At 37.1% G+C, this 17,592-nt stretch overlaps 1 long non-coding RNA gene across 1 annotated transcript in view; it reads right to left on the reverse strand.

The window, feature by feature from the left end:
* Window positions 1-271: 271 nt before the first annotated feature.
* Window positions 272-17,592, reverse strand: part of LOC122234997 — a 156,858-nt gene continuing 139,537 nt past the window's right edge. The window contains exon 4 of the long non-coding RNA XR_006213034.1: window positions 272-341. This is a non-coding gene — a long non-coding RNA (uncharacterized LOC122234997). The remainder of the gene's footprint in view (window positions 342-17,592) is intronic.

Consider the following 17,592-nt stretch of genomic DNA (forward strand, 5'->3'; position numbering starts at 1 on the left):
AGAAAGTCCATTAAAGCACTACATGTAATCTTACCCAATGGTCCTTACCCAATGGTCCTCTGAGGGAAATGAATAAGTAAACTCTGATTTATTCTTTCTATAGAATGTTTTACAACTATTAGGATGAATAAAGTAGTTCTGCATATCGCTATGAATAAAACTCAAAAACAAAGTTGAATGAAAAAAATCAAGTGACAAAAGATTTCATAGTATGATTGTCCTCATGTAAATTTTTCAAACTCAAAAAAAAGACAGATATGTTATTTACATCTTTAATCATTTATTGTGAAGTAACAAAATATGCAAGAATGCCGTGCCATCATCAAGAGGACAGTTGTTTTCTGGAAGGGAAATGGGAGAGATTAATGAGGCAGAGAGAATAACAATATCTAAAATATTTCTATTTCTTATGAAAATTCTGAAGAGAAAATGGTAAAATGATAATATAATTTAAAATTGAGTAAGGGACGCATAGGTGCTTCCTGTATTATATATTGTGCTTTTTGTATTTTTGAAATATTTTCCAATTTTTACAAATATTTTTAAAAATAATAGCCCAGTGTGTTGGGGGGAGGGTTACTGTGACATAGGCAAGTGTTTTCTTAGATACTGCCAGTGCCTCGTTTTATGCATCTCATGGATCTTAAGTATCAACAGAGAAACTTATCTCAAACCCCAATTCCACAGCTCATAGAAATTGTAAATAAAAAGACAGATGCAGTTTATTCAGTTTTCACTTCTTTCCCTTTTTTGTTCCTTCATGGAAAATCTCAATTACATATAAATTCAGATATGTATCTCAAGATTCAAGATAGATGTGCTTCTAAATGGCTTACTTTAGAAATATAAACATACCAACTATGGACTTAGATGTAACAGATACAATGAAAAGTGGTAATTAAAATAGGTAAAAGAACTTTAAACTCTGTTGTGTGGAGTGCAAGGACCCCAGCTCATATACAGAACCCCAGTCAATTGTCTTGTTGTTCTAAAGACATTCAATAGAAGTGAAGACTTCCACATACTGCTATTTGTAGGATACTACCCATGAAATAGATGGTTTTCCATACGGGAAGCTCAATTCAAAGACTCCAAGTCAACCAACCTCCTCAAAAAAGAATCACAAATTTAGTTTTTGTCAAATCAGTTTTATTGTGATATCATATAGTGAAATTCACCAACTTTATGTGTAAAATTTTATGAGTTTTGACTGTTCCATATGGTAATATGACCACTACCATAATAAAAATATAGAACATTTCCATCACCCCCAAATTTCCCTCAAATTCCTTTGCAGTCAAATTTCTCCTCCAGTCCCTAGATCCTGGCAACTTTTAACTGCTTTTGTCACTAGAGTTTTGCCTTTTCAAAAATTTCCTGTCAATGGAATTTCATGGACCCACTTCTTTCACTTAACATAGTGCTATTAAGATTCATCACTGTTATTCTTTTTATTTCTGAGGAGTATCCCACTGTACGGATACACAATTTAAACACAATTTAAAAGGTTTTAGTCTTAACATATGAACGGATCAGCTAACACTTAAGAAAAGACTCCCACATTAAAAAAGGAACCACGGTGAATAAAGGAGGGGACATAGAGGAAATAACTCAGGGGACAAGGAAAAAAAAAACTTCAAAAGGATTTTAATAGTATCAGAGATAGGAGACTTTTTTTCTAACACAAGAAGAGACTACTATGAGAAATGAACAATTCAGAAAAAAACAGCTCTTGAAAATACCATTGAAAATAAAAAATACCATTAAAAATTGAAAAGCAAAAAGTATATGAAGTGAAAAAAATTTTCCAAAATTTCAGATACAATGAAAATCTAGGGGAAAATGAGTTTAAGGATTAATGGAAGAGATCTAATATCCAATTAATATGAATTCCAAAACAATGTGAAAAAACAAAGAGAGGAAAATTATCACAGGAAAATTACATAGAAATGTCACAAAATTGAGGAATGCAAATGTCTAGACTAAAAAGAGACTTATTTGGATGCCCAGCACAATGAATGAAAAACACCTATACCATTGCCCATCACTATGAAATATCAGCACACTGAGGCTAAAAGAGCATACCTGAGAAGCTTCCAAAAAAGAAAGATTCAGATATAATACAAAGGGTCAAGAATATGAAGGCCATCATTGGTAATGCCACCTTCAAAAGCCAGAGAGAAATGGAAATTATTAACCAAGCAGTTTAGGCCAACCAAGCCATCAGCCAATTGCAGATTAGAATGAATAAATGCAAGTAAACAGAAAATTATTCAAACATGTTCTCTTTTTTGGTAAGCCTATGAAGGAATGTCCTTTAGCAATGAAATAAAGGGAAAGAAGGAAGTATGAATCCAAGAAAGAGAAAGCAAAAATCCATTGCAGAAGAATCAGAACCAAATTCTCAGGGTAAAGCCATAAAAGAGAAACAGTCCAGGCTGGAGATGGAAGATTAAGGAGTCTGGAAGAGAAGACCCTAGTAAAAAGGGGAATTTGATAGAACAATTGATATGATGAACATTTGAAAATAATCAAAATGTGTGTCTAGCAAATTATGCAAGTAAAAAAAAAATTGACCCAATTAGAAACTCCAAGAAAAACAAATGTTTTATAAGAAAAAGATGAAATCCTGATACACTATTTGGCTCAGCAGTCAACAATATTTACAAATCCTGATGATACAATCACCAATTTTGATTTAACTAAAAACAGATATACAACCACATTAGGGGGTACAAAACTAAAATGTCATCTATCGTCAGGAAATCAATAACTATTATGCAAAATAGGCAAATCAAGACATCAAGCTATATAAATCAAGGCTTCTAAGTGCCTTCTGGTTACCTGATCCCCAAACTCTCCCATTTCTGATTCATTTTTCACAAAGTCACCTGACTCACTTTCATAAAACATTACTTGAATTTTGTTACATTCTTAAACATCTTCAGTGACTTTACTTTGTCTAGTGAACAAAACTCAACCTCTATGATGGTTTATTTTATGTGTCAACTAGACTAGGCCACAGGCTGCCTAAATATCTGGCTAAATATTATTTCTAGGTATATCTGTCAGGATGTTTCCAGAAGACATTAGCAATTTAATCTATAGACTAAGTAAAGCAAATTGCTTTCCCCTATACGGTTGGGCATCATCCAATACATCAAGGGCCTGAAAAGAACAAAAAGGCAGAGAGAGCCAGCAGGACTCCAGCCCATACGACATTCATCTCATCGTCTCCTATCATAATGAACGTCTGGTTTACTTGCAGATTATGAGTTTTCTAACTAGGGAGATAATACCTGATTTGTTTGTGTTCTGTAGGTGCCTAGTATGTAACAGATACTCAATAAATTGGGAAGTAAATGAATCACAATGTGCCCATTCAATGCACTCTGCAAAGATCTGGTCACTAGCAGTTCCTGCATCGGAGAAGATTTTCATACGAACTTTCTATTCTTAGGTATCATTCTGATTAGGATTACTAAAGGGGATAGTCCTGATGACAACAGTGAACAAAGCAGGGAAATAGAGGACTCTGAGGAAGAGAGCACTTTGAACCAGAGATGTGTGGACCCAGAAGCATTTCGAGATTGGCATCATGTCTTGAACTAGTTTTCAAAGGAATCAGACTTGGCCAAACCCAAAGAGAATTTTGCCAAGCACTTTTCCCCTTAATTTTTAAACCCATGTGTATTTTAAGGGAAATTCAATCCATATGTTTCTGATTCATTTACACTTAACTCATCAAAATGTTTTGTAAGAGTTATTTGATGTCCCAGTCTTTTGAGCTTTTTTGAAGAAAAGCTTTCTCCCCTTAGAAATAGAGACCTTTCAGCAAGTCACACACACACACACACACACACACACACACACACACACACGCACACAATCCCCAAAAGGTTCGAAGTCCCTTCAAACCTCAAGGCCCACAAGGTTCCAGTGGTTTTTCACTGAACCTGATGTGACTTCCATCTTTGTATAAATCTGAGAGCTTTTGTTGAAGAGTCACAAAGTTGCATAAAGATGTAGGTCTAACCAGCAAAACTACATGACAAAGATATTTAAAATCCCAGAATGAGAGAGGAGACGTGTCAAGGTTGGTGAAAAGATGAAAGGAAGCTGTAAGTCAAACAGCAAAAACAGAGACAAAAAGAGTAAAGGATCAATTCTCTGTGTACAGAAGTTCAAAGATGAGGTAGGAAGAGAGGAAAATTTGTGCACATATATCACAGAGTACATATATCAGAGCCTTCGGAATCCTGTGTTAGAAAACCAAATGCCTTGGCCATTTGGGAAGTGATCATGAGAATGTGTTACTAATTATTTGGATGAGACTATTTACTGAACCGATAATAGTTCTTGCTATGGACCCTGCCGGTTTGCCTACCTTACTTCTACCGCCAAAGTTGGTGCATATTGCATGCATATTGCAATAAGTCCTTCATTTTTCCTTTTGCATATTCACTGCTGGAGTCCCATGGATGTATTCTCAAAAACGCCATGTTCCACAGTGTCAAAGAGAAGTGGATATTTATAAACACAGATAACCAGAAGTTGGGGCAGGTCACTAGAGCTGTATATTTTGATCTTGTAATACATGACACTGTTGCCAGTGAAATAAAGCCAAGCGGTACAGTATCTTAGATCTCAAGTGTTTCCTTTGTAGAACAGCCTACCTAAGAAGCCATAAATATGATAAAACTCAGGAAAACAATAAGGCATCCTGCAAGAACAAGGCAGAATGAGGGTACTCTGATTGAGTGTTTAATGTGAACAGCAATCAGTATGGGCCTTAGCTTTAAGGAGTGTTGATTTTAAAATGCCCAGAGAAAACTTGAGAATAATTTCCTGGGTTCACATTCTCAAAGGAAAGAAGGCCCATGGGGGATAAGTGAAAGAGTCTTAAAAAAAGAGAAAAATCGTGGCAACATAATCACTTATGTTTTCAAGTGGAAGTGAATGAAGGTGGAGACATCTAAAGAAAACAGTGTTGTTGTTTTTTTTTCTGGTTTTCTTTAGTGAGTTTAGAAATTATTTTTTTTTAAAAGGTTGGGAGTGATGGGAACAGGAGCTTATAAATAGAGTGGCTTAGACAGGGAAGAATAAAGGAAGTCCCATACTTGCAAAAACATCCTTATGAAAATATGTTAACAGCTATCCTGCAGCGTGGGGGACAAGGGAATAGGGAACACTCCTATCTGGGAGCAAATCAGGTAATGTTATCTGATGACAGTCAGAAAATAGAATTATTTAATCCCATTATCTGCCCTATAAGTTTGTTTGTATTCCCCAACTAGAATGTGACTTCTTGATAACACGGGTAATCGCTGTTCACTCCTCTGGATCCAAAGCAACTAACATAGTGCTTGGCATCTAATTCATGTTTAGAAAATATTTTTGGAATAAGAAGGTGACAAGTCTAACTAAGAGAATGCTTAAACATGATGGTATCCAGCTCTGCTCCAGCACTAGCTCTCTCCAAATACAGGTAATCTTCATCCAGCAACATAAAGACCATTCTACCCGCCCCACCCCCTAAAACCAACAGGACTAAGTCTTTAGTCCGTTTGCCTGTTGTCATTTTGGAGGGAATCTATCACAAACCTTATCTAGTTACTGCACCTTCTTTCCTTCCAGCCCCAATTCCCTGAAGTGGTTGGACCATTCGTCCTCCCAGCCTTGACTACTCCTACATCATTGTTGAGCACACTTCTCCATAACCACTTCTTACTTCCCATCTTGAATTATATCCCAGTCCAGAAATGAATCACAGTTATGCAGCCACCACTGGGATATGTCTCATAATTGTCTACCCCTCCCTAATGCCACCTCTTCTAAGAGGGTCAGGTTCTGCTTCCTGTTTATTACCAGATACTGTTGCCCCAGTTCTCCCAGCATGCTGTAATCCTGACTGCCTCACAGGAGCCCATGCTGGAAGATGCCTATGAGGCAATGCTCTACAGTGCAGTAGTCATACAGCTGCTCTCTAGGGGAAAGTTGCCTCCTGACCCAGAAAACTTACATCCAGGGCCATTAGGAAAGGGAATGGGCAATGTGCAATAGGTCAGGCCAGATTCACTTATTTTTTTTCCTTTTATAATTAGGGATACCAGAAGGATCACATGGACAAATCTTGACTTAAGCAAGGCATTCAGAATTACAAAACTTTAGAATCAGCTGAGACATTATAGAGGCAATGTTCAACATTCAGTTAGCTGTGAGCTCCACTGAGAAGCTGATGGAAGCCAGGAACCCTGTTTGCACAAGTTTATCATGCAATTTCAGAGGCAGCCATGTAATACATATTAAGAACCTTCCTTTAGTAGTCAAGGACCCTAACTGTAACCCTCTGCAGGTGATGAAAAAGAAAGCATGTCGGAGTAGATGGCATCTAAATTGCATTCAAATACTAAGATCTTAGGACTCTAATAAAATAGTAATAACAATAAATACATTTGTTAATGCCTGCCATATGCCAGCTTCTATCCTAAGTACTTTATCTACACTGCTCTATTTAATTCTCAAAACAACCCTATGAATTTAGCATTACTAGAATCTCCCAATGAGATGATAATACAGATAAGGAAATGGAGCCTTAGAAAGGTTAAGTTATATATCCAGAGGCACACAGTATGTGTTAGAGGTAAGATCAAAACATGGATTTGTCTGTCTCTCTGTCAGGCTAGGCAAGGTTATGACTTCCCAATTCCCAGTAGCTTAAAATTACAGAGATGTCTTTGCCCTTACATTAGATGTGCATTGCACCTCAGCAGGAGGGCTCTGCTTTTCTTGATCACTCAGGGTCCCAGCTAACAGAGCAACCAAAATTTCCGATGTTGCCCGTCACTTTACATGAAAGAAAATGGAGATCTGAGGGTCTTAGGCAGCAATTCAAATGCTATAGCCCAGAAGTAACAGAATCTCTTCTGCTCACATCTCATTGGCCAGAAGGAGTCACATGTGCAAATGCAAAGGAAGCAGGAATTGGAATCTTACTGTGTACCCAGGAGATGGAATCCTGACAATACCTGGCATGTGTGAAAATGTCTACCTGACTTCCAAAGCCCATGTATTAACAATGAATTCTATATACCTTCAACCTAAGGAATGAAATATTAAGCAGAGAGGTGTATTTAGCTATGTTTTTCCATAATCATGATATAATCACAGAACAGGGAATAATCCATGCCAAATGTCATTCCTCACCATCTGGTTCTGTGCACCTCAAGTTTTATGTTATGATCTAACTGGAATGTTGGAATTGCACTAAATTCCATATACCTGCCCATGATCTGTCTTTAAAATGCAATGTATTATAATATGTATTTTATTTTTAAGTAAAGAAGCAATTTTAGACATAACCAAATTTGAATTCTAATTTCTTCTGATCCTTGCTCTTATTTTCTGGGGAAAACTTTTAAACAAGCAAAACATTTGCTGTGCTACCAAAACGTGCATTAAACCAATGTTGTCGATTTCCTCTTTTATTTCCAAAATCATTCTATTCTGGGAACTTAAAGTAATAGAAATAATTCCCTGATTTTTATGTCTTCAAATGACTTTGTATGGGACTTTATAGTTTGCAAAACACAGGCACTTTTCACATCAGTGATTTCATTTGATCAGTCTTTCATACAGGCATTATCTTCTCTATAGTTCTCCAGGAAGCTCCAACAGTTTTTAAAAAAAGATGAAGAGGAAGACAAGAAGGAAAAGAAGGAAGAAAGAAGATAGAAGGAAGAAGGAAGAAGAAGAAGAAGAAGAAGAAGAAGAAAGAAAAGAAAGAAAGAAAGAAAGAAAGAAAGAAAGAAAGAAAGAAAGAAAGAAAGAAAGAAGCAGCAGCAACAGCAGCAGCTAAACTAGCCTAAGGCTGATACAGCTGGAAAGGGGTGTTTGGACTGGGATTCAACCCCTCTCAACTGATCCCACAGTCTGTGCTCCTTCCTGTCACACCTCCCAAATCTTTGTGACAATTATCTTTTACTGCTGATAAAATCGCCATGGCCCATCCTCTCTTTCTTGCAAGGATATCTGAGACAAAGAGTCCCTTATCCCAAAATGACTCTGACTTATGAGTCTCCCACAGAATAAGATTCACAAAGTTTTGAGGGGAAAATTGCAAAATTAACATCCATAAGAACATCCCTAGTCAGAGAAGTTTTCATTAGCCAGCAATAATGAAATAAGTAAAGCCCTGAACAGGAATATGTTACAGATGGGAGAACTAAAATTTATGCTACACCTGTTATGAACCAAGCACTTTAATATTCTTTGTGTTAATAATGGCTGATATTTATGGAGGGCCTTCTCTGGAAAAGTTGCCGGGCTAAGAACTATCCATGAAATATTCTATTTTATCCTCACAACAACCCCATGACATGCATATGATGAGAGTGTTGGAGACTGACAGCCAACATCATACACAGTTGACAAGCACCTAAGCTGGGATTTGAACATAAAACGTTAAGCTCAAAGGCTTGCCGTTTGGGGATTTAGTGACCACAGCAAGCCTGGTACTTGGAAATCATTATTTTCATTTCAGGAATATAGGGACAATAGCAGAGAAAGGTTAAGTAACTCTTTAAAAGCTGCACAGCCAACAAGTGGCAAAATGAGAGTAAGCTCAGAATAATGTCATATCAAAGGCTAGTTTCACGAGGTGCTGGAAAAGCAAGGGTCTTTGAAGAACTCTGTGCCTTTCAACGAAGGGGCTCTCAGCAAAGAGAAAACCACAGAGATAGTCACCAGAGGATGTAGCACAGTACCAGAATTACATTTTTACTCTGGCTGTCCGTCTTACTGATGCACACATGCTGTTAATCTTTGAGCTTGATGGTAGTAGGAATTCCTGCTGGGTCCTGGATGCCTTTGAGGCACTTTCCATTAGAGACTCACGTGACATTGTTCCACTGAGGAAGGCTCCAAGTGTTTGCAACTTTTCTTGCATATTGTTCTTTTTCTCTAGGTTTGTTTGAGGCATTAATCGTCCAGCACTCCTTTAGACATCCTCAGACACTAGGGTCACCACAGGACTAATATTCCCATCCATAAAGACAATGTGCATCCCACATTTTTAATATTAAGTGTGTCACCTTTGAAGGAACGTTCTGCCTATAGTTGTGCTTCCCTGTGCCTTTCATTTCACATTAGATGAAGTGAATGAAGGCAGTAAGTCATGACTTGAGGACATTCATAGTAATCATCTTTCTTAATAACTGATGAACCGTTTAGCAAGAGTGTTGAAACATTTTTCTGCCTTAAAACTACAATCTAAAGCGTTATGATGCTGCCCAAATCTCCCTCTTAGAAATGAGCATAATCAGGAGATCATGCTCTTATAGTAACATGCAGTTGCAGAAACACAGCAAATAAAATCGGTGTCCCATCAGGCTCACATGACAGAAAGATGTGTAGAGCTATCTCATGGCCCACAGAACTGGGCAAAGAGTAACAGCAGACAAACAACTCTGCTGCTTGGCTTACATCTTTGAGGAGGGAAAGGAAGGAAGTAGAACCAAGGACTGATTAAGAAAGAATTAAAAATCACAATCATAAAAGTTGAGATGCTGTTTCCAGAACTAAAGTACTGAATTTAGGGGCCTCTTACCTTAGTGATTTAACATGTATTTAGGAGCCAATTTCTCATCACCCAAAGATTCAACCCATGTAAATGTCCCCTCTTAAAAAACAAATGGTATGAACAACAGTAGCCAAAGCAGCCTCTCATGGCTCCCTGCCTCTTCCTCCTGCTACTCAAGGAGCTTCTCTCTGCTGATATCCTCTAGACCAAGAGAAGAAAGAAGTGATGTTGGTCTTCTGCTCCCTCACCTGATCTGTTGGCCATGTCACTGAGGATCATTACCCCCAACTATGGATCTATAACTAAAAGATTAGAAATAAAGCGGAGTAATTATTTACTCAGGCTTCGTGTTCAAAGGTATTGACAAAACCGTCCCAGTTGTAAAATTACCTAAACATCTCCTCCAGATTGGAATATAGCCACTGCTATTCCAACTCACCCAAGTGCCCTATTCCTGAAGTTCAAACTTAGACCTTTCCTCAGGATCCTTAGGTGTTTCCAACTTCTAGTAACTAAATTATTAATGCCTCCATTTGGGAGAGAAAGTGATGACTCCAGGACCCCAATGTAGCTTGTGCTCAATATCAGTTACTAGCATATTTGCTTAGATTTTTTTGTGTGAACTGTGACCTGAGTGTCACTGATGTCCCATGATGCATTAAACATGTATTATACAGAAGAGCTTGAGGGAATCCATTAAGTTTCTGAATCCTGGGGTTAACAAAAGCAAACAGTTTCTTTACTAGAGAACATCTTGGAGCTTTGAATATTCTACTGGGTATTATGAATCTTCAGGAAGGATGCAGAATAGACAGAATTTCCCCACGTTATTTGAAAACAATACCTTTTTTTTTCCAAGAAACACTTAACACATGCACTCAGTCATTCAACAAACAGTTACTGGGTGCCTGTTGTATTCTCCTCAGCACTATGCATACAACAGTGATAAAACCTGCTAAAGTCTGCATTCTTTGTGTACTTTGTGGAGCATACAGTCTAGCAAAAAAGGTAGATAACAAACAGTATACAGAATATAACTGCTATGAAACTGTTATAAAGCAGAGTAAGGCAATATTTATAACACAGCAGTAGTTTGTAAGCATTCAGCTGGCAGTAAGATCAACTTGAGGGGATGTAGCCAGAATTATTTTTAATGAAATAATTAGAATGCAATGGGATGAAATGGAGTCAAATTGGAATGGAATAGGATATACTGGAGTGCATCTCCCATAGTAAACATAGGTATTGTTTTATGAATTTTTGTTGCATTCAACTGTATACATCATATGGAGTCATGATACAAAATGTATTTCTTACTGTGGGTAACAGGCAAATGAGTTTGAAACCTCTGGAATAAGAGAACAAAGAATGACAGATGAGTCTTATTTTAGACACAGTGGCTGGAGAAAGCCTTTCTGAGGAGATGTCATTTGCACAAAGACCTAGACCTGAGTGAAATGAGAGAATGTAGTGTTCCAGCCCAAGTTGATGTCAGTTGCAAAGACACTGTGCTAGAAGCATGCTTGCAGGTTTGAGAGTCCCATGAAGCTGGAATTGAGTGAGCATACAGAAGAATAAAGGAAATGGATCACAGAGAAAGCCAGGAACCAGAGCATGAAGGCCTTTGTGGATATGGGAACAACTTTAGAATCACATCTGTGCAAGACATGATCTGACTGAAGTTATAAGTGGAGCCACCCAGGCTCATGGGAAGACTGACCACAGATGGACAAGAGTAAAATGTGTAAGACTCATGTGTTAGAGGTATTGTTGTTCCCATCTCATAAGTCACAGGTATTCCCTAAAACCTGATTTGGGAATCTCTGCCAAGATCAATTCCTTAGCACTTGGGTATCTCCCCCAGGGGTGACTGAATGGCAAGAGGAATTGTAGGGCAAGGTGAAGGAAAAGTATTCCTACCAGGCAATAACTCAGGAGAATCTGTAATAGAAAGATCCTGAGGCTTCCAACCATGCAGTAAACTCAAATCCCCCACCCCACCCTCCTGCTATCAATATAAAGAGAAAATTTTCCATGTGCCCACCTTCCAGCCATGTCTTGATTCCTTCACACTTGTTTGTGGTGTTCTTTTTAACCTATTCCTTCCAGGTAAAAATTCTGGAGGAGGTGGGGGCATGATGAATCTCCATGGCAATGTGACAGTAACAGATATTGCTGACGTGGACCTGATGCTCAGGTTTTATATGAGATAGTGCTAACTCCCCAGGTGACTTTTAGAGACTTTTGTTCTACCTCATCTATGCAAAAATACAGTATCTGGCATTCCTAAATATGAAAACCTAAATTTAGAACCATTTCAAATTTGCCTCTGATTCCAGGAAGAATGCCAGAGCAAGCAAGAAATAAAGGGAACTAGAGACATAGGATAAGAAGGAAAGAAAGAAAGAAAGAAAGAAAGAAAGAAAGAAAGAAAGAAAGAAAGAAAGAAAGAGAAAGAGAGAGAGAAAGAAAGAAAGAGAAAGAGAGAGAAAGAGAAAGAGAAAGAGAAAGAGAAAGAGAAAGAGAAAGAGAAAGAGAAAGAGAAAGAAGAGAAAAAAAAAGAAAAGGAACTTGTCTAACTTGATAAAATGCATCAACCAATTTCCATTTGTTTTTCTAAAAGTGAAGTGCATAGCAGCTCAATGAGGCATTTAAATCTGCAAGGGGTAAGTGAATATTCATGAAGTTTATTTTCCTGAAAGGTCTGTGTTTTAACTGTGCAGTGCAAGCAGTCAAACAAAATCATTTAAAAATCAGGTTTGAAAATCTGGGTTCCCTTCCAAGGGTTCAGTCTAGTGGGAATTTTTACTTCTGAGATACTGAGGAAGGCACTGGCAAACACAGACTGCTAGGAAAGTGAAGATAATATCTGCTGTTCCATAAACAAAGCAGTTGCTGTACTGCAGGTAATTTAGCTGTTTGATGCAGGTGAGCACCGCATGCTGTGTGCTACCATCCCCCTGTTGGGTACCATCTAAACTGTTCCATGCCTGAACATTGCTGCTGTATTAAATTGCCCATCAGACCAGGGGGAGTGGGAGAAGCCTCATGTTCATGATAGGAAACGTTCAGAGAAGTAGTGGCATCAAGCTTGAATAGGAGTAAAAACAGGGAGAAGAAAAAAGAGTAGCGGAAAGAGCTAAGGTAAAAAGAGTTTTAGAACAGCAGGGAGAGTCACAGAAGAGAAGAAGGGAGTGGGAAAGTCCACTCAGTAGATCTACACAGAGATCAAAGTCTCCCAGTCTGGTATAAATGAGCGTTCTAGAGTTCTGTAACTACACAGAGTAGCATCAATCACAGGGGGGTCTCTGCCATCACTACCGTGTGCAGCTGCCTTCGTGAAACCAGCTAAGCAAAGATCCTGGAACACAAGTCCAGGGTAAAGAACTGAAGGAGAGAAGCTGCAGGGTGAGGCTTCCAGGAGGGCAGGAAATCCAAGGCAAGGATGAGTATTTCCACCAATAGTTCCCATCTTGTGGATGGGATGGGATGGGATGGGATGGGATGGGATGGGATGGGATGGGATGGGATGGGGTGCGGAGAGATTGGAGGTGGCTTAAACAAAACTGTGGAGATTAGTATCTTTAGCACTTGTTATCCTGGGCTCTCACTTAACATCCTGCCAATGCTTAGTTGGGAGAAAGTTTGTAGAGACAACACAGACTCTGACTACCTCAATGAGTAACCTTGGACAGAATATTCCGATCTTCACTTTACCTTCTGAATAATGGGAGTATCAAGGGTGCTTTATATTTCAAATATTAGTGAGGATTAAGAAGACAATATGCATGAGGGGCTTAGCATAGCAGTGGCGCACACTAAGTACTCAATGAACATTCATTTGCTGCTATTATGAAGACAATTCTTAACCGATAGCTAAAATGTAGTCTGACAAAGCCATAAGAACACATTTTTACCCCAGAGTTGAGAGAAAATGCTGTTTGGTTGGGTTTGGGGGACAGGAAATTTCCCTGGTGCCTTCTCAATGCTTCACACATATGTGTGTTCAAATAAAGAACAAACATTTATAGCATGTCTATTTTGATCAAGGAACTGTGCTAGGCATCAGGAGGAAAAAAAGATAATATGATAATATGACCCCTTCTCTCAAATAAAAAATCTTAAAAAGGAAATCAAATTAATGAGAATATGAAATATATAGCAAATTTCTATCTGGAGAAGAACTAAAAATGTGTTTTATAATTTAAACTTTAAGGTTTAACATAGCAGGCCTTTTTTGGCCCATTTTCTTATTTTTGAAGTGATTTCTTAAACAAGAAAATTCTACTTTCTCATTCCTGGTGTTTGATTGTATAGAAAAAATATGGATCTCCTTAAATGTCTGGTACAAAATGATTATTTCCTTCCTTTAAAGATAATAATATTTTGGAGACATTCTATGTTGACTTTGAATACAAGCACAGATTCCACATAGAGTCTCTACTATGGTTCTTGTGAGATAAGTGTAGGAGACTATGTGACTAAGAAAGCAAATTCTGAAAAATGAGAGGCTTTATGGCCAAGGCTGAAAAAATTTTTAATGAAAAATTAATCTTCAGAAGACAAGTGTTCGTGAGAATTTGAAATAGTTTGAGTTGTTATCTATATGACATTATCCTTACCTATGGCCTAATTCTCTTCCTCTACTCTATTTATGTGTTTTCTGTCATTACCTTACTCAAGTATATACCCCTTGTTGGCCTGGTGACAAAGGATCCTTCTAAAAAAGCCCTTATTGATGGAGGTTAAGAGATTAACCTTGTAATTTGACCTCTCACACAAAAGTCTGACCTGACATTTAATATCAAAATTAAATATGGAAAAATTAAGAGAAACAACTAAGGCTTTCAAAATTATATTTAACACTTAAAATATTTTTGATATCACAAAGTGGCATCTGAAATTATTCACGGCTAAGCCTTTTACTTGGGGAGAAAATAAATCTCATGGCCTCCCTCTTTCTATTCACTGGATTTGAAAACTTTAATGTGATGGGGAAAGAAAGAAGAAGCAAAAAGCCAAATTAATCAGTCATTTCAACTTTACCCCACTTATTTTTTTAAAAGTGTATTGGAAAAGAAAATTAAAATGTCTTAAAGATTTTTGATTGATTATAATTACTAATAATGTCACTTTTCCATTACACATGGAAAGCATTTTTCAAAAATGAATGATAAATAATAAAAGTTAAGGTCATTACAATTTGCCTTATTAGTTATTTTCCAAGTTAGAATAAAAGGATAAATATGGCCAGTATTTTCATCAAAAATATTCATATTTCTCATTTAAATATTTTCTCAATTCCTATATTATAAGCATTGGCTCCTCAAACTCTTGAGTATTAAAATGTCAGTGATTTGAATTTACTTGTGTAAAAAAAGTATGAGTGAGGATTCTATATTTTAAAATATGGTTTTATTACTTTTCAGTGTCTTCTAGAAAAGACCAATATCCTGACAAAGGCAAATTTTTGGAAATTTACTGTAAAGAATAATATTTATTTAAATAAACATAATTACTAATAAGTAATACCACCAAAATATGAACCTCTGTTAAAAATAAAACTTATTCATACAAACAGAATTCTTTAAAACCACTCAGAAATAGGTATGCTTATCCACAACATATTTATAAAGCATTTCTCACATATTATTTGTTACTGTAATCCTGTGTGGTAAGTTGATTTAATCATCATTTTAAAGATGAAAAAATGAAACTTCAAGCAAGCAAGTTGCTTAAGGTTTCACAAACAATAGTTGCAGAGCTATGACTTAAAATAGGTTCTTACATTTTGTTAAAAAGAAACAACAAATCCAAAATGGAGTCACTTGTGCTAAGTCCACATCATCAAACCAAGGCTTAATATCTACCTAATTATAGTTTCAAACTTCTCCAGGAATGTAATATTAACCAGTCATTTTGGCATTTTCTGGTCCACACCAGTGAGGTAATCTGCCCCATAGACTCTTCCATCCCCAAAGGAAGATACAGTAACCCACTCCTTCCTTATCTCTTCCCCCATCTGCCCATAGAAGACTTCCATTTTGTACAACCACCGGAGCTCCTATTTGCTAGATGGGATGCTGCCCAATTCATGAATCACTGAATAAAACCAATTAGATTTTTTAATTTACTCAGTTGAAATTTTGTTTTTTAACAACCCCAAGCCCAAAATTATTTCACCTATATCACAACAAATTCCTTGTCAATTGTAGTAATACTGTTTCTGCTCAAAATATTAGTAGAATTTTGCTCTTGGAATTACCTTTGGAGCCCATTTAGGAATCACAGAGGAAAATCAATTTCAATACAATTACAGTTTCAACTTAGCTCTGATCAGTTAAAAAAAAAAGAAGTGGCCAAACAGATGACCATATCATTCCCCCAAATCAAAGCCACTCTCAAATTATGAAATTTTGCCATCCGTAGGATGTTCAAAAGAATATAGTTTGGTCTTAGCAAAAAAACAAAAATAAAAACATAAAAACTTGAAATTCCAGAACTGTTTCAATCAATGCAGGATGTTTGAAATGAGTATATAGCCTCTGATAATTGATACATTTGAGTTGTTTGGAACCTTTTTGTTTCTTCAGTGAGAATAAATAACCCTCTATAATTTTGTCTGCTTTATTTGTATTTTTACTGTAATGTATAAGACAGTAGGGCAAGAATAGATCTTGTTCAAGCAAATTCTACAGGAGTGCTACTTTCTTGTTCTGACCCCTCTAGGAACTGGAACTCTGAAAAATAAAAGTCAGTTAAGTACACTTGATTGCAGTATCTTTTCCTAACAATATTTGAGACGCTTTTGAACCAGATCTTTAAAAAAGAGAGTAGGCAAGATAAATTAAGAATAACTGAAACTAAAATGACAGAACTGGATTGTTAGTTTAAGCATAAGTATATATAGTAAACTACAATTATGATACAACTTTCACTACAAAGTTCACCTGATCTTAATCCCACTCTATTTTCCGATTAGAGAATTGATTATATTCAGATTACTTTCCTTTAGTTCATGTTTCTTTTTCACTGTCTGGGATCCATGCTAGCTCAAGAGCTAAAATATTAAAGCAAAGAATTTGAGATCTTTCTGTATCCACTTATTTAAAGATAAATTGTTAGCATAGGAGCACTCACCGCCTGAATTTCTATAGTTCTAGCTTACATTTTCTGTTTCAATTTATGATTAGCAAAGCAAAATGAGAGCATAAAATGCTCAACACTTTCTGACCCATCCTAGTCAGTACTCTGCAAATACTTTATTCCAGGGTACGGAAGAATCTCCTAGGGATCCAGTTAAAAATTCAGCTTTCTGGCCCCACCCAAGAGATCCTGCTACAATGGGTTTAGAGTCAGGCCTAGGGATTTACATTTTAGTAGGCATTCCCCAGCCAAAGCAGGCAGTCCCTACACCACCCCTTAAAAGATAACAAATATATGTGGAATTTAAGAAACAAAACAAAGGAGCATAGGGAAAAACAGAGAGAGAGGCAAGCAAAGAAACAGACCCTTAATTATAGAGAACAAACTGAGGGGAAGTTACTCGAGAAGGGGGTGGGGGGCGGGGAATAGGTGATGGGGATTAAGGACGGCACTTGTCATGATGAGCACCAAGTGCTGTCTGTAAGTGATGAATCACTGAACTGTACACGTGAAACTAATATTACACTGAATGTTAACTAACTGAAATTTAAATAAAAACTTAAAAAATATATATCTAGGGGCTCCTGGGTGGTTCAGTTGGTTGAGCATCCGACTCTTGATTTTGGCTCATGACATGATCCCAGGATCTTGAGATCAAGCCCTGCATCAGGCTCTGTGCTGAGTGTGGAGCCTCCCTAAGATTCTGCCGCTCCTCTCCCCAACTCACACTCTCTCTCTAAAACAAGAACAAAAACAAAAACAAAAACACCCACGAATATAAACTACTCACACTGGGTTAATAAGCAAGATTTAATCAACTCCCCTTCCTTTTTGTCAGGACTGGAGAAGTTCCTAGAAAATGCAAC

Source organism: Panthera tigris, chromosome F2 (genome assembly GCF_018350195.1).
Source record: "Panthera tigris isolate Pti1 chromosome F2, P.tigris_Pti1_mat1.1, whole genome shotgun sequence".
NCBI classification, from domain to species: Eukaryota; Metazoa; Chordata; class Mammalia; order Carnivora; family Felidae; genus Panthera; species Panthera tigris.